Here is a 23,429-nt window from a genome sequence, read left to right on the forward strand (position 1 = left end):
TTAGTGCCACCTGCTTAATCTAATCCTGATGAGCCTAGTTTGGATGGGGAGTTGGAAGAGTTTGAAAGAGTGTGTGAAGTAGATTACGAAACTATTTCTGGAGAAAGGTGGCGTGATGAGACCAAATCGGACATGGTTTTACAGAAGGTGATGAAGTTAATACAGACAGGTTGGAGAAGTAAATCCCAATGTAGTGAGGGATCAATTGGCAGTAGATCATGATTCACTTCTTAGAGGTACGAGGTTGATACCTCCGTCCAGTGTGAGGAATCAGTTAATTGATCATGCACATAGTAGTCATTTGGGCATGTCCAAAACCAAGGAAAGGCTGCGGTCATCTTATTGGTGGCCCGGTATGGATATTCAAGTTGAGAGGGTGGTTTGGGATTGTGTGCACTGTGCGATAAGCGAAAAAGCCATGAAGCCCAGGGTACAGCCTACGTTGATAAGAAGTAAGCCTAAAGGACCATGGGAGGATATAACTTTGGACACTGTGGGTCCTATACATAGTGGAGGTTCATCTGATTATATCATTGTGGTGGTAGACATGTATTCAAGATGGCCTGAAATCTGCTTCACCAAAGGCATTAAAACAGAGAAAGTAATTGCTTTTCTCAAAGACTTGATAACTAAGGAGGGCATTCCTAGCACACTTCTTACCGATAATGGTGTTCAATTGGTTTCAAAAGAAATGGAGAGTTTTCTTAGGGTGTGTGGTATCAAACACAAGTTGTGTGCTTTATATCTCCCTGAATGTAATGGTTTAGTCTAAAGGTTTAACCGTGTCATTAAAGAAACAATCACCATGGCTAAAGACAGTCAGCTGAATTGGAAACAAGAAGTGATGAAAAAGATAGCTGTGTATAGACACACTCCTCATTCCACCACAGGTCAAACGCCTTTAGTTCTATTTCGTGGAAGAAGAGGCAATACGGTTCTTGAGCCGAATTGGGTCAATTAATTTTTGAGTGGAAAAAGGGAGAATGTTACGGATGTTAATTGAAGAGATAAGGAACAAGAGAAATCCTTAATAAGCAAACAAAATTTTGACAGAAAGAACTCTGTGAAAAAAACTGTCGTCAAAATAGGTGATTGGGTCATGATCAATAGACCTCTTCTGAAAGGTTATGGGAAGAAGTTATCATCTCCTATGAAAGTCCTGAAACTCTTCACCAATACGGTGAAGACTGAAGATGGTCGAATTTGGAATTTAAATAGAGTCGTCAGATTTTGTGGCAACACCGTGGACTTGGAAAATTTCAAAACACGACAAAGTAGAAGCTTGCATTCTCTAGAGGATGAAGTTTCAACAAAATCTAAAAGGATTGCTTGCTAAGGTGCCTTCTCATCTTAAAGACTATGGGGGTCATTACGATCCTGGCGGTTGATGGAGAAGTGGCGGTTTTACCGCCAACAGGCTGGCGGTAAAAAATTTGGAATTATGACCATGGCGGTTACCGTCATGGTCATCCACCACTTCTCCGGTCAGACCGCCATGGCGGAGAGGACCGCTGGGCTGTAGACTTGAGTCTCCAGCCTGGCGGCCGTCACAAGACCACCAGCGGTATCATGACCCGGCTTACCGCCATGAATTTCATGGGGTTTGGAACCGCCATGAAATCCATGGCGGTAAGCACTATCAGTGCCAGGAAATTCCTTCCTTGGCACTGATAGGGGTCTCCGTCACCCCTTCCCCCCTCCCCCAAGTCCGTCCCCAACACCCCCCACACCCCTGCCACCCCCCAAAGGTGGCAGGACCCCCCTCCCCACCCCTACCCCTGACATCACAACACAGACACACACCGACATGCATGCAGACACCACCAACACACATTCCTGCACACACACGAACAAACATGCCAACAGACACACACACAGTCATACACGCACACCCTCATTCAGACACACACATCCATACAGACATGCACACATTTCCATTCACACTACACCCCTGCATGCATACACGCACTCACACCCCCCCTACATACTCACATGCATAGCCCCATGCACCCACACATCACACAACACACCCCGCCCCTAACGGACGATCAACTTACCTTGTCCGTTGATCTTCCGGGAGGGGACGGGATCCAAGGGGGCTGCTCCGCCGCCAGCACACCGTCAACAGAACATCGCCACACCGAATCACAGAACGTGATTCGGTGGTCGGTGTTCTGTTGATGTGGCAGTGGAGGTGGAGGCTCTACGTCTGGAAAAGGACAGAGGGCTGCCAGCAGTCATAATACGCTGAGCGGAAAACCGCCACCACTGGCGGTCTTCAGCACAGCGGTCCCTCAGCGGTCTTGTGAAAAGACCGCTGAGGTCGAAATGACCCCCTATATTTTGACCTGAAAGGTCTAAATGTAAATATTTGTATATCAAGTTATAGAATGTACTTTACTCTTTATAAATGTTTGTTTTCCTGTTTTTTCCTTTGTTAATTCAAATGGGAGGGAGATGTGTTGTATTGGTTGTATTCATGTTTCTCATGGCTCAGAACTTTCTTCTGTAGCCATGTTTTTAGAGCTTGGAATCTTTGGGTTGCTAGGAGCGGGAGGCAAGGAGCTTGAGAAGGAGAGAGATGTTGAGGACTGGAGGTTGGGATGTTTATATGTCTTGATTGTATCTTCAGTTTCCGCCATTAAACTTGAAAGAAACGACTTCCTTTTGTGGACTTCATGCTACATTACAGTTACTTCCGTTCCACCAAGCCTTCCCTGAGAGGTCTCATCTAGAGTCCATGCGTAAGGCTTCCAGAAATCACCTTTACTTTCTGAGTTTTGGGAAGGCACTGCTTGTGAGCCAGGAGGGTGGGCCAACAGTTGTGACTTGTAGGAGTGACTCAGTTGCCTACAAACATAAATGCTGTCACCCCTAGACCAGCAGTCTCGAAGGAGCGAGAGTCCAACTATGACACTGGCAGCAAGTTGAAAGGAGGTTACAGTGGTGCAGGGGTTGGGGACAGTCACTAACATGCGGTCCTTCCCTGTTAACCACCCAGGCAAGCACAGTTGGCGCAAGCTAGCACAGGCTTTTGGGAGGATGAGGAATTTGGATGTAGGGTTGCCCGAGTGTGGCTTCCTAAGGAGGGACCCATCATCTGAATGTGAGGTTTAAGAGGACGGGTCACTGAGCCAGTCACGATCCCACTCGGAACGGTTATGTTTGTTGGTTGCACAGGAACAAACTAGATCTGGTTAGGTGACTCCTTTGTACCCGAGGCTCTGTTAAGGATAGGTCTAACATGTGAACAAGATGTAAATAATGTGGTTACTGTGCATATTTTGACTAACAATGTTTTGTGTGTAAAATTAAAATGGCTGGGAGTTTTAAGAACCCTAACCCTAAGAAGTTCTGGTATCAGTCCTTGTCATTGACATTTGATGGTTTGGTGAGGAGGGGCAGGTATCCATGGGTCATCAGCGACTCCCTTTCCATACTTCGGAGGTTCTCTCAACTCTGAAGAGCTGGTGCTATGGTGGTGCTGGCCCTAGGCCTGGAGGTTTGCCAGTGCAAGCATTGGCTACATGGCCATCGATCAAAAGAAGCACTGATGGTCTTCTGGAGGCTAAGGGAGGTGAAAAGGTCTCTTTGTTCCTGCTCGCCACTGTGGAGACTGTACTCCTTCTCTTCCCCCCACACTCCTGGATCACAGACTGCCCCATTCCCTACACCACTGTTAGTTGCAGCAATGGAGCCACGGCACCGACTGCAGCCTCTCATCACGCTCTTCCCGGGAGCAGCATGAGTGCAGCTCTGGTTTTCCCATCCCCAGAGAAAGAGGCGCAGGGGGTGATCGTACATGGGTGTGGTCATTTTTAACTTTTTACCCTGCTAGGAATTGAATCAGGATTTGTAGAAGTTATGTGATTAACACTATTTCTTTCTAGCATCCAGTATATGTTGTGTTTAGATCTGTCATATTTATCCAGGTTGGCAGATGAGGTCATGATTGACTGGGGCACTATTGGGTCCTTTTATGGTACCCTTTTATAACTAAAAAACATCGGCATCACTGGACCCTCCAAGGGGTACTGGCAGCAAGTCAAAAGGAGGTTGCAGTGGCTCAAGGGGTTGGGGGGGTTGCTGGCATGCAGACCTTTCCTATCATCCACCTGTGCATGCGCAGTTGGTGTGAGCTAGCACAGGCCCTTGGGGGACGAGGAACTTGGGTGTAGGGGTGCCCAAGGGAGGCATCCTAAGGGCAGCCGGGCCCCTTGAACAAGAGCTTCCAAGGCGGGATAGTTCCCTGTATGGGAGAGGGAAGGTGGGATCCTCCCATAAAGAGGGGCCCATCCTCTAGAGGCAGTCATGATCTTATTGGAACAGTTATATTGTTGGTTGCACAGAAACAAACTAGTTATGGTTAGGTGACTCCTATGTACTAGAGGCTCTGTTAAGACTAGGTCTTACTTGTGAACAAGATGTAAATGTGGTTACAGTGCAAATTTTATCTATCAGTGTTTTGTGCGTGTGTGAAATAAATACAGCTGGGGGGGTCTGACGACCCCTAACATAAAGAAGTTCTGGTCTCAGGCCTTGTGATTGACATTTGATGTTTTGGTGGGGAGAGGTAGGTATCCATGGGCCATTGTCAACACACTGGCCATATGCTGCCTCTCACAGTGAAGGTAGTCAGTGACTGACGTCCAAAGCTCTAAGGTGCGGAACAAAAGGTGGATAACACAAAAACAGACTTTCAAGCTATTGAGAAATAATTTCACAAGGCATTTGAAATAAAAATTGTTTGGTGTAATAAATTGAAGGAGTGTCATCATACTGGCACCACACATAAATTTACACATCTTCATAAATCATAACAGCAGAGATGCTTATCAATCATATAATAAAAATCAGCACGCTTTGCTCTACTCATGACAAGTGTACATACCTACTGTCAGGAAAGCAATAAAAATTGAAGCATGGTTTCTTGGGGCAAATTTCCAAGTGTCATATTCTATAGTTAAAAGCTGAGACTGAACTGAACCCTACTGTTCTCACACATATTGTAGACTCAAACTGTGAACTGGACTTCAGATAGTGGAATATAGGGCAGTAAGTTACCATCTCTTTTCTAGAGAAAGAGGTTCATTATTGAAATCCACTATATACAGAAACATAACCCAACATGAATACACTAACCTTGAGGGACAGTGTGTGTGTGTGTGTGTGTGTGTGTGTGTGTGTGTGAAAGGGAATGGTCCTAGAGCTGGTGTACTGTCTGTTTTGTTATCCAGTTGTAACTGTTGTTGATAGTCTCATTACAGCAGCCAGAGGAAAATTCCAAAGTTATAGCACACGTGTATCCCAAGAAATTTAAATCTGTGCCTTGGATCAAGGGTTGAAATAAAGTGAGGCTATTTCACTTCTTGCATTACTGCTTGAGGACTACCAACCTTCTGGTTCTAGGTTCCGGTTCCAAGGGCTCACAATAGGGCCGAGTGTCCTCTCTTTGGACATTTTGGTGCATCTCTTCCACAGTATGACACTGACTTAGCTTTGGCAAACTTAGCATTCGTAAATCTCAAGTCCCCAGCAACCCCTGAAATTCTGTCATACTTCCTAGGTTTAGTAGCTGATCCATTGCTGTCAGCTCTGCCCTCTCTGGAGAGGTAGGCAGTTTGGACTGCAGCACAGGCACATCAGGCTTATCTACAGCTGCCTCAGATCCTGGGTGAAAACGTTCTCTGAGGGATCTCATCTTCACTCAAGGTTACTCTGTTAGTGGCCGTTGCTTTCACTATCACAGCCCTCACAAGACCCCAACATCTAAGTTCGTTTTTAAACAATCAACCCTTAATTAGATTGTTCCTCAGTCCAACAGGGGCCTCTCAGGTTTCTGTACCTCCCTGTAGTTAAAAATTGATGCCTAGTTCTTAACATCCCACCAATTGCATTGGTCCCTGTTATAACCTTGACGGGGCTACCACATGAGGGTCATTCATAGTTTGCTAGCACTAGTGGCCTTCATTGTTGTATAGACTGAGTCTGTGGCTCAGCTTCACAAGGTTTGTTTTAACACTCATGGGTGTCATGAGTGAACGTAGTTCAATGCGCCAATGCTTAAATGTATAGGACAGGTTTTTGTAGCCCTGGAGAACCCCACCCAATAGGTAAACCTTTTTTGTTCTTTTCAATACTACACACACAGACTGCGCTAAGAAAAGAAAGTCACTTCAACTAAAAAGGCATGTTTATTTTAGCAGTTGACCCTGTTGCTCAGTACTTCTTTAACAACCACACTGAATATAATTAAAACAGCCCAAATGTATGTTGCGAACAACAAGAATAAAATGAACACTTCTACCATGGTTAAAAAACCTAACACCAACTTCTATTCGCTATGCTAGGAGAGCATGGAGTAGCATAACACCCATGTAGAGTTTCTTAGAAAAAATGAGCACACTGCATACTTGCTTACAGCCAAACACTGTCTTAATTCTCAGTAGTCAGGGAGGCCGTTTTCTGCAGAAGGCAAACAGGCGTTGCATCAGCTCCTTGCGGACTCAGGCTCGATATCAGCTTTCAGAAGAAAGTGCAATATGGCAGCATCTCTGGCAGGCAGGATCTTGTCTGGCAGTATCTTGCATGATAATCTGTGGCAAATGTCCTTGTAAAAGAGGGATTTTCCAGATCCATTAAGTTATAAGTAGGTTCTTTATTGGAGAATCCTATCCACCAACAGCCTAGACAGCCATTTCGCTTCTCTCCTCCCAGTCAAGTGCCCAACACTCCACATTCTAAAATGAGGTCATATGTGACTTCAGCATGAGACAAAGAATCCTTAACACTGCCCCTGCTGAGATAACATAAGCCATCTACCACAGACCTCTCCTGACAAGTGGTCAAGTGGCGGTCCTCTTATACTGCATCTTATCTAAGATAGAATTTCCAACATCAAATTAGGAATGTCTGGTAAAACCAATGAGCATCAAGATGATAGTGTAGGGCGCACTATTTTAAACAAATAAGGTAAAAATACAACAATTCAGACTACACTGTTTTGGCTATTGTCCTTGTTTGACCTTGAAACTGAAGTAACTCGGCAATTGCTCGAGACTGATGTTACATCACGTGTCTTGTTGATGTGTATATCTAAGTGACAACACTTTTGCAGGTTCTTGGAAAGATAAGGGCAGCCATCATCTGCATCAAAGTCAGACATGTTGATGAATTTGCAAAAATACTGAAAATACAGTATCAGCCTACATAAATTGGAGTCCGGTCATGCAGTAGGCTAGTTACAGTTGTGTAATTCACCTGACAGCTTCCAGACAATTCTGTCTGTTGGGATGTAATTGAGTTTTGATGCCTGCTGGGATGTAATTGAGATTTGATGCCTGCCTCATGCTTCCAATCATCAACAGATAATAAAACACTAAACTATTGCGCAAGCACTCTGGCAAACCTAATGCAGGCTAAAAAGTAAATTACACAGCTGTGGTGTTGAAATTATACATGGGCAGTTATTCTTGATTTGGCCTTGCATCCCACTTTTGTGATACCCATCCATAGGTTTGATCTCTGATGTCTCCTGACTATTTCCCTGCTTTCCCAATCTTGTAACCCTTCAGAAAGCATGTCCATGTCAGTTTTTTCCCTTGTGGATCAGTGTAGATACTTTCAGAAGTTTTTTTTTTTTTTTTTATAACGAATTTTTATTGATTTTGCAATAAAATAAAGTAATACAAAACAAACAATACAATTATATACTAAAAATAAAGTAACAAGGCGCCAATGGGCACCAAACAGTGGTCAGCTCCAAAGCCCCAGACAGCACCTTGAGTAGATAGACGGTACATGTCAATACCAACGTGCCACGTATGTGTCTCATTTCCCTCCAAAGGAGTTGGTGGAGTGTGTAAGGGTTCTTCTTTCCACTATGTCGGTCCGCATTCCAGGGGGTTAAAATGTCATTCCGTCCCACTTCCCCCAGATCTTGTTATACTTACTCGGACACCCTCTAACCTCATATACGAGCTTTTCACATTGGGCACACCAGTCCATTCCCCTCCTCCATTTGGTCAGGGCCGGAGCCATAGTGGCTTTCCAGTCCGCCACGATGTCTCTTTTGGCCACTAGGCATGCCACCCCCAGCCAGGTACGTTCTGCTCTACGTAGTCCCGATTCTCCCATAACCCCTAATAGGGATGTCAATGGTGTCAGCGCCACGTCAACTTGCAGAATCAACGAGACCTCACGCGAGATCATCTTCCAATATGTACTGATAACCGAGCATGACCACACCATATGGAAAAAATCAGCTTTAGGGCTCATACAGCGGGGACAATCAGCCGTAGGCCGGAGTCCTGCTCTGTGCAATCTGGAGGGTGCAAGGTAAGCAGTATGAAGATAATATGTCTGTACTAGTCGGAGACGTGTCGTCATAGTCAGGGAGTGGGGAGCTGCCAAAGCTTCAGTCCAGTCCTCCTCTTCAAGAGGGCCCACCCATCCCTCCCATTTCTGACGAAGTTCCTCCAGGGAGCAGGCCGTAGTAGAGATTAATGTGCAATACACCTGGGAGACACCTCCCCTACCCAGATTCCCCATCAGAGCCCTCCTCTCCATAGGACTGCTTACGGGTATGCTATTCCCTGGCTGGACCTGCGTCAGAAGGGCATGTCGTACTTGGAGGTACTTGTGGAACTGTGTCTTATTTAGTGCAAAGATTTCTTGGAGATCCTCAAAGGAACGCATGCTCGTGCCCTCCCATACATCACCCAGAGTAGAGATGCCTATAATATCCCATTTCTGGAATCCCTCAAGACCCACAACTTCGCCCAAGCAGGTCCCCCGCCACAGTGGGGTCTGCTGAGTAAGGCGTCCCCACCATCCCGAGATCTTTTGAGCCGTCCGCCATCCCTGCAGCACCACCCCTGTCACCCCAGGGGTCTCACGAGTGATCTTACCACCATATAGGGCGTCAAAGATCTTGGGGTAGGTCAATGTCTGGAGTTCCAGACGGTACGCCGGATCTGTCCAACCCCCCCCCAACCAGTCGTTGATCACTAGTAGTTGCGTCGCCAGGTGGTAGTAATGGACATTAGACATTCCCAAGCCCCCTTCATTAACATCTCTCTGACAGGTTTTAAGCGCTAGTCGGGGACGGGTACCACTCCATAGAAATTGGCGTGCTAGCGAGTCCATGTCTCTAAACCATTTCATGGGGATAGGGTTAGGATAGTTTTGAAGGAGGTAGAGAAGTCTGGGAAGGGCCATCATCTTATAGAGTGCGATTCTTCCCAGCAAATTAAGAGGAAGGTCCTTCCAACGTTGAAGATCGTCTTTGATTCTTCTGGTTAAAGGTGTGACATTGAGCTCCCATGCTAATTCAGGGAGCATTGCGACATGCACCCCCAGGTATTTGAAGCTATTTCTTCGCACTGGAATACTTTGTTGCCAGTCCATACAATCTCTAGATTGATGGAGCGGAACCAACAGGGATTTTTGGGGGTTTAGGGCGAGACCCGATGCCTCCGAGAAGACATCCAGAATTTGCATGATACGGGGACCGCTCCTGGCCGGATTGGCTATGTATAATAGGACATCGTCCGCATAAAGTGCCACACGGTCTTCTGGACACACTGGCCAAGACCAGCCTTCCATCCGAGGATCCTCTCGAAATAACTTCGCCAGGGGTTCTATTATTAATGCAAAGAGTAAGGGGGATAGTGGACATCCTTGTCTGGTACCACGCCCGATCGGGAACACCCCTGAGACCACTCCGTTTACTTGGACCTGAGCCGTCGGATTAGAGTAGAGCAGTCCCACAAGACCTCGGAACTTGGGTCCAAGGCCGTTTTTAATAAGTACTTGTTCAAGATAGGACCAATCCACTGTATCAAAGGCCTTCTCGAAATCAAGTAGGAGCAGCGCTAGAGGGGTGTGTGACAGGATTTTACGGTGTGCTAAGGCTAAATGTAGACGCCTAATACAGTGCCTGGTGCTCCGCGTAGGCATGAAGCCGCATTGGTCAGGGTGCACCAAGACGGGCATTGCCTCTTTTAATCTATTGGCAAGGATCAAGGCTAGCACCTTGATCTCAGTGTTGAGGAGGGAGATAGGCCGATAAGCCGAGCAATTTGGCGATGGGGGCTGGGTCTTCGGGATTACTACTATTGTAGCAAGGTCAATCCCTGAGGGGAAGTGACCTTTCTGCTCGGCTTCTCTATACATCTCAAGTAAGTGTGGGGCCAGAATGTCACTACATTTCTTGTACAGTTCCGCAGGAAACCCATCCGGACCTGGTGTCTTGCTTGAAGCCAGACTGGCAATCGCACTCGTTACTTCCGCTAGGTCAAGTGCTTCGTCCAGCCTGTCCCTAGTCGCCTGAGACACTCTGGCGAGTGTTATGTCGTTTAGGAGGGGGGAAGCTTTTTCAACCGTAGGCCGGGGGTGTTCTGCGTATAGGCATGCATAATAGGAAGCAAAACTCTGTGCAATCTCGATGGGTGTCTTGTGAAGGGTACCTGTGTTATCTCTAATTTCGGGAATGATTCTGTTAGCTAAGGGTCGAGTGGCCAACCAGTGTAAGAGCTTCCCATTTTTGTCCCCCCAGCCATAAATTCGGGCGGACGATGCCCTCCACATATGCTTCGCTGACTCAAGTGTTAGGTGTTTAATTTCTTCTCGGACCCTGGTGAGCTGCCTCAATGTGGGGATTTCGGATAAGACTGCTTGCTGGCGTTCCAGTTTTAACGCTACCGCTTCTAACTCGGACACACGTGACTCACGAATGCGCTCACGTGCTCGCAAGAGGCACTTAGCCTGCCCTCTCAAGGTAGCCTTGTAGGCAGCCCATAGCGTGCCTGACGACTGGACTGTTCCCACATTCAGTTCAAAGTACTGCGTGAGACGATCTCTAATCTCGAGGACACAATCTTCATCTTGCAAGAGCCAAGCATTTAGGCGCCATACCGGGCGCCTGGTGAGGTCTACTCCTCCCAGTCGGACTCGCACCGGTGCGTGATCCGACACCCCACGGGACAGTATCTCTGCTCCCGTGACACCGGAGAAGTCCATGGCCGGCATAAATATTAGATCAATTCTAGAGTGTGTCTGATGGGCAGCAGACGTGTGCGTATATTGACGCTCCATAGGGTGCCAAGTTCTCCACACTTCACATAGGCCTAAGCTGTCTGCCCAACTCTTAAGGCCTGTGGCTCGGGCCGACCTGCCCGCTGTGACATCTCCTGACACATCTAATCTAGGGTCTAGAACCGCATTAAAGTCTCCTCCTACTATTGTGATTCCTTGGGGGAGTCCCGCCACCACATGTCGAAGTGAACATAAGAAGGTGTCAAATCCCGCTGGGGGGGCATATACGCATACAAGATTCAATGTCACGCCACGAAGTAGTCCTGAGACTACTATGAATCTGCCTTGTGGATCGGATCTCGTAGATGTTACCACCATGGGTAGTGAGCGATGAAGCAGGATACCTACCCCTCTTGATCCCCTAGAGAAGCCTGCGTGATAGACCCTATCAAATCCCCCTCGGGCCAACATAGGGCATTTAGTTCCCATGAGGTGTGTTTCCTGCAATAGGGCTACCAATGGGGAATATCTACGGAGAGTGTTAATTACTGCAGATCTCTTGATCTTATCTAGCAGCCCGTTCACATTCCAAGAAATGATTTGTGTCAATGTGGACCAGACGTGGGTTGCGTAGGAGTCTTACAGCTTTGGATGCCAGTCAGTGGGCTAAGGAATGACCAATTAAAACTTAATAACGCAATACTCAAAATACAACTATCTAACCCTAACTTAACCTTCCTCCCCCAAAACCGCCCCCCACCCCATACTCCCACCCAGGAAGCATCTGTCGCCCTAACCGTCAACCAAAACAAGACAGCCATACGGACTGCCATAGGAGTGGAGTGATGGACCCCTCCAGTAAGACGGATCATTTACAATTATTCACTAGAAGTCAAGCCATATTTTACAGTACTTGAGGGGAGCCTGTATCCCCGCTGTAGCCCATCACGGGTTTCTTCAAGGTGGACCAGACTCTCCAAACTTCCCCATGCGCTCCATTCGGGGCTCCATGGAACATGTCAGCCAAGCGCTGGGGATTGACTCAGACGGCCCTCCTCCTCGGCCTGCGCCTGAATCTGTCCCGTCGGAGACTCAACGGGCAACCCTCCCATTTGTGGGCCAGCCTCTCCCACCGCCTCTCCGTTCACAGAAGTGTTCAAGTGTCCTCGTCTTCCTCTTCGAGACCTAGTACGTTTACGACCCCGCCAGGGCCCACCAGCGGGGGGGGGATCCCCCCGGAAGGGCTCCCCTCTTCGCGCCGCCGGGCCCCTCCGAGCCCCGACGCCCTCCTCAGTCAGCCAGTCCCATGCCTCTTCCGGGGAATCGAAGAAGTACGCCTTGTCTGCCATAATAACTTTGAGTCTCGCAAGAAAAAGGAGCATGTACGAAAGCTGCATCGCCCTAAGTTTTTGTTTCACTTGCTCATATGAGCGGCGGCGGACCTGGACCTCCCGGGTATAGTCTGGAAATACTAAGATTTTGTAGTTGTCCCACTGAAGATTTTCAGAGCGCCTCGCCTCTTTGAGGATATTGTCACGATCTCTAAAGTTGAGGATTCGGGCAATCATCGGCCGTTTTGGACCACCCGGAGGGGGGCGAGGACCAAGGGCCCTGTGCGCACGTTCCACTGCAAACCAAGGTGAAAGAGATTGGTCTGGCATCCAGCTTTTGATCCATTGCTCTAAAAATTCTGTGGCTTTATTCTCTTCCGCGCCTTCCGGGAATCCTACAAAACGTAGGTTGTTTCGTCTCGATCGATTTTCCGCATCTTCTGCCCGGCTATGTAATTCTGCTGTTCGAGTTTGTAACTGGGCCACCTTGGTTCTAAGGTCAGCTAGTTCGTCTTCGTTGCAGGAGACTCTGCCCTCCACGTTAGTGATCCGATTTGCCGCATTTCTGAGGTCCTGCCTGATAAGGCCCATCTCCTCACGCACCTCTCCGATTTTAGTCTCTACAGCTGATTGCGAAGACTGGATTGCCAGGAGGATGGCATTCACTCCGTCTGGTGTTGGGTCCCTCACGGCTGTCTCTCCGCCCCCTCTCGGACCTGTTGGCGTTGCAAATTGATCAATCTTTGGTTGAGAGGGTGGAGGGTGTTTACTTGCTCTGTCTTTCCCCATGTTATCTCGGAGGGAGGGGATGGAGAACCCAGATCGAATTATGCAGCTCTTCCGTCCAAATTCAGCACCCTAAGCGCATCTACAGGGAAGACACAGCGGTCGGGCCCCAACAGGGTGTGCCAGCGAAATATGTCAAGGACCTTTGAATTTGTTGGCTTCCACTCAGTCATGTGTAGCTGGATTACCCCGTGGCCGGTTTCTTCTCCTATCAGACAGTTTTGGAAAGACGGGAAGTCGTGGGGCTCGATGACCATCCGCGAGCCCCAGCGCGTCGCAATTAAATTCCCATCTCCGAGGTTATTGGCGTGCTTTATCAAAATTGCGGCTGAGGAATAGGGGCAAGCCTTTGGGGAGTCTCTTTAAAATTAGGGATTGTGAATCGCAGGGCACAGCCTTAATGTTCAGGCCCGCTGCGCCCTACTGAGTTCCCATTACGCTGCTTACTTATGGGGAGGGGGGCCCCGATCTCTCTTCTCCCCTCCTCCTCTCCTCTCTGGCGTGAGGGGCAACTGCGCTCCTGCGCGGGCGGACCAGGGGGGTCCGCAGGCGTCCACTTCACCCCGGTCGCCCAGGATCAGCGGCCGTGCCGCACAGTCACGTCCCCGTAGTCGCACAGCTCACCTCCTCCACGTCGTCCTCGCTACTCTCCCCTCGCATAGGCAGGGTATCACAAGCCGGCCCGTGGGCTCCGGACTGCAGAATCCGGTCCAGACGCCCTCCGTAGGACACTCCGCGCGGTCTTCTTAGCGGGCAAGCCCCTGTCCAGGGGCCCGACCACGTCCACTCGAGTCAGGCAGGGGAGCCCCTCTCCCGGGGCTCACTCTCTCCGGGCCTCTCGCCGGGCCCACGGGTCCAGCACCTCATAGTCCGGCCCTCCGAGGACCAACGGAGAACGCCGGCTTCGTCGCTCTCCCGTCCCCCGGGGGCACCAGGTTTCAGCTCGCCCCAGGCACTCCAGCCCCGCACACGGCACCGGCGCCGGAGGAGGCCGCCATCTTAGGAGACCCACCGACCCGGTCGTATCCAGCCTTCACAGCTCTCCCGGCTCGGACTGAGCCAGCGCTAGCGCCGGAGGCCTCCCCGAGGTCCAGGAGCTCACAGGGGCGGCCAGGGCAGCATGGTAGACCTCTCGATGGCGGCTTCTGAGGGCGGATGACGGAGGGGTCCAGAGCACTCTCAGAGTGCGACCGCCATCTTGACGCCCGAAGCCACGCCCTTATGTCACTTTCAGAAGTTTAAGCCTGCTCAAGGCCATCATGGCCGTTCACCATTTGTTGGGATACCAAGTATTATTCCCAGGTGTTGATATGTACTGCAAATTCCTTTGTATCAAGGATTTGCAAATCAATCTGATATGGCTCTACTGAGCAAACACCAAGCATTGTTAAACTATAAGCAGATTAAACAACCCCACAAGGTTTTATAGCTTCTTCCACATTACACAGCCGCTCACACTCTTATGACTGGGGTCAGCAGACCACCATGTCTATGATTGCTTTTGCGATGAAGCAATTTTTTTTGTAATGCATTCTGTTTTCCTTAATGGAAAATGGGATGCATTTCAAAAACAAAAATTAAAACTTTTCTTTTAATTTTTTAAGAGTAGGCAGTGGTCCATGGGACCACTGCCTACTCTTAATTTTTTTTTCACCCACATTCACAAAGGGGAAGGGGTCCCTTGGCGACCCCTTGATGTTTCCAAATGGGTTACTGCCTCTTCTACAGAGTCGGTGAAATATGAATGTTTTGCAACCACATTCCTGTCGCAAAACATTCATACATACCAGTGCTATTCGTTAATAGGAAGGGATGGCCTAAACAGGCCCCTTCCGCAAAAGCAAAATGTGATTCAGTAACAAGTTACTGAGTGGCATTTTGCCTTTTGTACATGCTAAAATGCATTTTACTGGTCGCAAACAGCCCATATAATGCTCTGTACACCTAGCCCTGAGTTCTTTGGAATTAGAATTGTAGCCCTGTACTATTCTGATATGCAGCACTTGCGAATGGTGCCTGTCTCTGAGAGGTCCACACTCACGGCAGTCTCAGCAAAGTTTGTAGGATCAGCTTATTGCTACGCCACTAGCTCAGCTGCTGTCTCTGGCTTAGGTACCCTGGATACTGAACATGCCTACAGTCTGCTCTTAACTTCTTTGTGCAAAAAGCCTCTTAATCAGCTTCCTCAAAGAGCAAGCCATCTGCCATATTATACTAAGCACTTAGGAACCAATTCACTCTGGGATTTATATGTAGTAAAGTTACGAGTGTGGAGTCTCCGCACGGCGCACTCTTTCCCCCTGAATGTGCACAGTCCACACCTGTAACTTTACTACATGTAAATCCCTTTGAGAATGGGGCCCCAAGTAAATTACTTAAACTGATTGTTTGGTATACAGTGCTCTCTCAGATCCAGAGTTTTGAACCAACCTCGCTTGCCACCCGTGTCAAGGTAGTTCCCAAGAGTTAGTGTTAATGAAGGACAGTTAGGCCATCCTATTGACAAGCTTTACCACTGTTCTTGGAAACACAGGAATGAGATTATATTGCAAACTAACTGATTTTGCAGGTACCCTTTAGGCTTTGAATTTAATGTGATAGTGAAGATGAGCAGTAAAGGTGTACTCTTTGGAGTTGGAGCGTAGTGTGCAATAGAATGTCTAGTTCAAGAGCACATAGACCACTCACAACAAATATAATTATTCTTTTAATAAAAATACATACTAGTGTGTTATTTATGAATGATACACTTTTTCTAATTACAATTTTATTGAGTTTCTTAAGGCTAAAGAATGCATCACATAAACATAGCATAATCACAGGAGAGAGGCCCCTAATCATCATGGAATTCCGAAAATAGCTTATGTGGATACATTTGCAAACACTGACAATAATGTGGCAACAGCATATATACAACGGAGGAGGTCTGATAGGTAGGTGGGAACCAGTATAGGTGGTGGAGATACATTTAGGGCCTGATTACGACATTGGCGGTTCTAGGACTGCTAATGCCGCGGTGGCGGTCGGATCGTGGCACTCCAAGTGGTCCGACCGTCACATTACAACTCTAGCAGTCTGACCATCAGGGGATCAACCAGGAACATGGCTCCCAACGGGCTGACAGTGGTCGGAGTTTTGGTCAGCCACAACGGCACTGAGTTCAGTGCCTACGCGCTGACCACGAGTCCAGTTTCCGCCAGCCTTTTCATGGTGGTTATCCCACCATGAAAAAGCTGGTGGAAAAACAGTGCTGGGGGCCATAGGGCACAGGGCAATGGCAGTGCAGGGGCCCCCCTCCCCAGCACTCTCGGAATGCGCACTGTCTGCTTTGCTTGCAGACAGTGCACATTCAGAGGGTGCAGGTGTGCTATGTTTTGGCCTTGGCACCCTTAAGGCAGCCAGCCGAGACCAATACTGTAAAAACGTTGTAAAACGACAGGGGGTAAAGGCAGCCAGGTTGACAACAGCCTCATCCCTGCAAGTTTGGCGGTCGGCTTGTCCACCCACCATCCTCGTAATGCACCCCTTAGTTTCTTTAAGTGGATTAACATATGAATGTGTGCATGTTACTATGAATGTGTATCCAAGTACCCTGTAATTTCTCTGTGCCCAAGGGGTCTACATGCTCTTTAACCAGGAATACAATTGCAGAGTTATAAGAATAATGTGTCTTTTTCATTTCAGAAGTTTTATTCATGCTTTCACATGTTGTACCAGCCTTTCTGCAATAACGTTTGGAATATGCATCTCGTTTTTTGCCCAGAATTCGCTCAGATTTATTTATGTATTTATTTATTTATTTTTTGCTGTGGTGTCCTCACATTTTGATTAATTTAGAAGACAATCACTTGCTTGTAAGCACCCCTAATGGAAGAATATGCTTTTCTGGTGAAATGGCTGGGTTTTAATATGAAATGAATTACACACTGAACTCCGATACTCAATCTTAGTCCCTACGCGACTACTTTGCATTTAACTTTTCCAAGAAAAGCATCGTTAGTTTTACTTCCCAGTAGAGTCCCCTGCAGTATGCAGAACAGCTTTTGCAATTACAAACATTTCCAGCGTGACATTCTCTATGCCTTTGATCTCTGCCCATAAACCACTGTTGCCGCTCCAGGCAGAGACTGATTACCGAGGCCTAAATTCAAGTAATAAGATCTAGTTGTTTCTTTCCTCCCCTAGGTGAGTAAGTCATTATTCTTGCAGTGTGCCCCACGTACAGAGGAACCGCCATGACTTGTACCTCACACTCTCTACCTCCAGGGGCCTGACCATGTGTTACTTTTATCTGGAAAGTGTTTGCCGAGGTGTATTAGCATTATTCATAATTGGCAAAGTCATTAGGATCTGCCAATGGTTTTAGCTACGCTGCACAACATCAGTGATGAAGTGCAGCATGACTAAAGGTAAATAAAATCTTTTACTCGCCCACCTGCTTTAGTTTGTGAACACACGCACCACGCAAGCGCGTGGCTACACAATGACGCAGGCACTTTTTTTGTTTTTATTTACCAGTCTGGGTTGAGATGTGCAAAGTCTTTTTTTTTTTTTAAAGGGGTGGAGCAGCGGAAGCAAGGAGGGTAATGAAGCAACAGGGTGGGTCAGAAGGGACAGAGGAGGGCGGGGAACATGGAAGCAGCACAAATGAGGATGGGGTACAGTGGCATAACAAAACTTAAGCCCCCCCGCAACATACAGGGAGTGCAGAATTATTAGGCAAGTTGTATTTTTGAGGATTAATTTTATTATTGAACAACAACCATGTTCTCAATGAACCCAAAAAACATATTAATATCAAAGCTGAATATTTTTGGAAGTAGTTTTTAGTTTGTTTTTAGTTTTAGCTATGTTAGGGGGATATCTGTGTGTGCAGGTGACTATTACTGTGCATAATTATTAGGCAACTTAACAAAAAACAAATATATACCCATTTCAATTATTTATTATTACCAGTGAAACCAATATAACATCTCAACATTCACAAATGTACATTTCTGACATTCAAAAACAAAACAAAAACAAATCAGTGACCAATATAGCCACCTTTCTTTGCAAGGACACTCAAAAGCCTGCCATCCATGGATTCTGTCAGTGTTTTGATCTGTTCACCATCAACATTGCGTGCAGCAGCAACCACAGCCTCCCAGACACTGTTCAGAGAGGTGTACTGTTTTCCCTCCTTGTAAATCTCACATTTGATGATGGACCACAGGTTCTCAATGGGGTTCAGATCAGGTGAACAAGGAGGCCATGTCATTAGATTTCCTTCTTTTATACCCTTTCTTGCCAGCCACGCTGTGGAGTACTTGGACGCGTCTGATGGAGCATTGTCCTGCATGAAAATCATGTTTTTCTTGAAGGATGCAGACTTCTTCCTGTACCACTGCTTGAAGAAGGTGTCTTCCAGGAACTGGGAGTAGGACTGGGAGTTGAGCTTGACTTCATCCTCAACCCGAAAAGGCTCCACAAGCTCATCTTTGATGATACCAGCCCAAACCAGTACTCCACCTCCACCTTGCTGGCGTCTGAGTCGGACTGGAGCTCTCTGCCCTTTACCAATCCAGCCACGGGCCCATCCATCTGGCCCATCAAGACTCACTCTCATTTCATCAGTCCATAAAACCTTAGAAAAATCAGTCTTGAGATATTTCTTGGCCCAGTCTTGACGTTTCAGCTTGTGTGTCTTGTTCAGTGGTGGTCGTCTTTCAGCCTTTCTTACCTTGGCCATGTCTCTGAGTATTGCACACCTTGTGCTTTTGGGCACTCCAGTGATGTTGCAGCTCTGAAATATGGCCAAACTGGTGGCAAGTGGCATCGTGGCAGCTGCACGCTTGACTTTTCTCAGTTCATGGGCAGTTATTTTGCGCCTTGGTTTTTCCACACGCTTCTTGCGACCCTGTTGACTATTTTGAATGAAACGCTTGATTGTTCGATGATCACGCTTCAGAAGCTTTGCAATTTTAAGAGTGCTGCATCCCTCTGCAAGATATCTCACTATTTTTGACTTTTCTGAGCCTGTCAAGTCCTTCTTTTGACCCATTTTGCCAAAGGAAAGGAAGTTGCCTAATAATTATGCACACCTGATATAGGGTGTTGATGTCATTAGACCACACCCCTTCTCATTACAGAGATGCACATCACCTAATATGCTTAATTGGTAGTAGGCTTTCGAGCCTATACAGCTTGGAGTAAGACAACATGCATAAAGAGGATGATGTGGTCAAAATACTCATTTGCCTAATAATTCTGCACTCCCTGTATATGCACGCCCCCAATCCCCACCTATCAATTTGCTCAGTCTACTATGCTGAGGTGTCCCACTAGAGTTTGGACCGGCACCACAGGGGACGCAGGGGCTAATATTACGCCACTGGAGACACAGAAAATATAAGGAAAGGGCAGTAGGGGTGGAACCAAACTAGGGGAGGAAGATGGAAAACAGACAAGCACAGTGGCGATCACAATAGGCATGGGGAGAAGCACATAGGGACAAGCAGCTGCATGTATGGGGACAAAAGCACACGAGGGAGACAGCTCAAAAAAACATGCACTCACTGTGAGTGCTTATACAAAAAGAATCGAACACTGGCATAGCCAATAAGTCTCTTGTATGCAGGAGGCGACACTGGGGGTCATTCTGACCCCGCACCGGTGCCCCGCAGGGCATTCTGACCGCGGCGGTTCGGCCGCGGTCAGATGCGGGATACCGGCGGTCTCCCGCCGGTTTCCCGCTGCCCTGCAGAATCCTCCATGGCGGCGGAGCGCGCTCCGCCGCCATGGGGATTCTGACACCCCCTACCGCCATCCTGTTCCTGGCGGGACTCCCGCCAGGAACAGGATGGCGGTAGGGGGTGTCGTGGGGCCCCTGGGGGCTCCTGCAGTGCCCATGCCAATGGCATGGGCACTGCAGGGGCCCCCGTAAGAGGGCCCCACAAAGTATTTCAGTGTCTGCTATGCAGACACTGAAATACGCGACGGGTGCCACTGCACCCGTCGCACCTTCCCACTACGCCGGCTCAATTCTGAGCCGGCGTCCTCGTGGGAAGGTTGATTTGCCCTGGGCTGGCGGGCGGCCTTTTGGCGGCCACCCGCCAGCCCAGGGCAAATCCCAAAATACCCTCAGCGGTCTTTCGACCGCGGAGCGGTATTTTGGTGGGGGAACTCTGGCGGGCGGCCTCCGCCGCCCGTCAGGGTCAGAATGACCCCCACTGTCTTTTAGCCATGTTGTACAGCAGCATGGCTGTGCAGCATAGCTAAAAATAAAGGTAATCAAAAAGCACTAACATGTGGCCAGCACTGGCACCACCTCATAGTGCTTTTTTCAGGTGGGATGTGGCGGGAAAGCAAGGAATGATGGGCAAAGGAGATGGTGTGTGGGCAAGCTATGATAACAGGAGGGGTTGGGGAATGAGGAGCAGCAATACACCGAAGGGGTGGGTGTTAGCGGAAGAAGAAACACAGAGAAGGGGTGGTACAATGAAGAAGAAACACAGAAAGGGGTTAATTGGGGGGGAGAAGCACCATGGACAAGGGAGAGTGGGAGAGAAAGAAGGAATAGTGCCTCAATCAGAGCGCAAGCAGTGCATGGACACTAATCAAGATGAAGTACTTTGTTCTTGATCCGTGTTCCAGAGAAAGGACAAGGAGTGACTCCTGGAACACACTGAGCAATTAGAAGGCAGCAGAGAAGAGTGACAATGAAGCCAATGAAAGGTATGCAATGGGCGGGCTCCAAGCCCTTTATTGTAAACTACCTCCATCTCAGCAAATGTGCATGCACTGTCTCTAGATGAGACCTAAAACGTAGGCCCATATTTATACTCTGTTTACTCCGGATTTGTGTCATTTTTTTTTTACGCAAATCCGGCGCAAACCTAACTCCATATTTATACTTTGGCGCTAGACCCGTCTAGTGCCAAATTTATGGAGTTAGTCATTTTGTTACTGTGGAAACCTACCTTGCGTTAATGAGATGCAAGGTAGCCGTTCCCGGGCAAAAAAATGACTCAAAGGCATTTGTGCCTTATTTATATTCCCGTGCAAACATGACGCACGGGAGGAGGGCTTTAAAAAATTTCTCTAAGCCTGTTTAGATTATTTTGTTTTAATGCCTGGGTCAGAGCAGGTGGTAGAGGACCTGTGGCTCATTTCCATGGTCTCTGACCATGGAAGCAGTCCAGAGGTGCCCTTCCCTGCACCCATGGACACCCCCTGCCACCCATGCCCACCCCTGGAGGACACCCATGGATTGGGGGACCCATCTACGGTAAGTACAGGTAAGTAGAGTTAATTTTTTTTATTTTTTTAAGTGGCATGGGGGGCCTAACGTGGGACCCCCCTACCTGCCACTGGGACCCCCTACATGCCACTGTGCCCAATGGCCATGCCCAGGGGACAGAAGCCCCCTGGGCATGGCCTTTGGGCAGGGGGGCATGACTCCTGTCTTTGCTAAAACATGAGTCATTTCCATGGGGGTTGTGCGTCAAAACATGACACTAGTCAGGTTAGAGTCAATATTTTTTACTTTAACCTGACTTGCACTATTCTTTGACACACAACCCCCAGTCTTCCCTACGCCTCCGCTCCCCGGTTAGCGTCAATTATTTTGACGCTAACCAGGCCGCAGCGCCGGCTACCGTCAATCATTAAATAGGACACCCGGCTGGCGTGTTGGAATGGCTGTGACCGGCATTAAAATATGCATCAAAAAGTATAAATTTGGGCCGTAGTTTCCTAAAATTGAGCTCAGACACCAGGAAAACAACACACATGGTAAAGACGCAATCTTCCATAGGACTCACAATCACAAGATTTAGAAGCTGGGATACGAATAAGAAGGCAGCAAAGGAGAGTGACTAGTAATCTAGCCAATGGTAAGCAATGAGCAGACTCTAAGCCCCTCTATGTTCATGGTAAGCCACAATTTGGTATGCAACAGCCAATGCATGCTCTGTCTAGTAGACTCAGCATAAAAAGGAGTTTCTTGCTGCCTTCTGTATATGGCTTATATGTAAAACAGTTTATTTTGTTAAGCTGGACTTATCACAATTATTATTACCTGTTTTTTTAACACCAGTAGAGAAGGTCTGGTGAAAGACGATGCATAGTTGCTATTGCACGAATAACTGTGCTATTACCTTGTTTTCAAGCAATGTAATTATTTATACTGGAGAAGTTTCAAGACAACATTCTTCATGTATGGATTGGCTCCAGTGCTGCAGTATGCAGTATGCAGAAGCAGGTATGGGTTTTGGGCCTGCTGTGGTAGTGATGCTATCTGTAGCGGACTCACCAACCAATCGATAGTATTCTGGCACATTAACACTCAAGGCATAACTTCCTTTGAGCTGCACAGCATGTGCAGTCATTGCACTCAATATAACTATGATCAACAGTGGGGAGCAGTGGTTGCATGGGTGTTGATTCGACAATATGGGGGTCATTACAACCCTGGCGGACGGTGTTAAAGCTGCGGTAATACCGCAAACAGGCCGGCGGACAAAAAAAAAGGGAATCATGACCGTGGCGGAAACCGCCAACATAGACAGCCACTTTAACACTCCAACCGCCACGGCGGTACAGACAAGCAGTGCAGCGGTCATCGCCAACAGACAGGCGGAAGACAATGTACCGCCCACAGTATCACAACCCGCCAATCCACCACCTTTTCCGGGGCGGATTCACCGTGGATAAAAACACGGCGGAAACAGCTTTTGCAATGGGAAAACGCTCACCTTAACACACTCCACGAGGAACGAGGACACCATGGAGCCGGAATTACAAATCCTACCTGCCCTTGTCTTCCTGCTCATTTATGAACACCAGCAACGGCGGCGGCGAAGACAACGGTGAGTACTGCACCTACGACATAGGGGAGGGGGGAGGCAAAAGTCAGGGGGACACACACGAAACACCCCCACCCCCACCCTCGCACAGTATAACACACACAGCTATGCATGTCAAAACATCACAGTAACAACCCACAACACCCCCGGAAGAATGCAAAGACCAAAGGAAATCAGTCGATTAATTGTAATGTATCAAAATACAGTTACCAAATATATACATATATATATATATATATATATTCAAAAGTATATACATTACGAGAAGCAGTGCAGGTATGCACATATCAATGTCCGTGCACCACTGGTCCAAAAATGCATGGGCGAGGCCCAAAAAAGATACATGTCCACAAACGGAGAGAACACTGCTGGGGCATCAGATAGAAATACAACAGGCACCTCAGGGGGAAAGGAAGGGGGGGGCACC

This window comes from Pleurodeles waltl, chromosome 3_1 (genome assembly GCF_031143425.1).
Source record: "Pleurodeles waltl isolate 20211129_DDA chromosome 3_1, aPleWal1.hap1.20221129, whole genome shotgun sequence".
Classification (NCBI taxonomy): Eukaryota; Metazoa; Chordata; class Amphibia; order Caudata; family Salamandridae; genus Pleurodeles; species Pleurodeles waltl.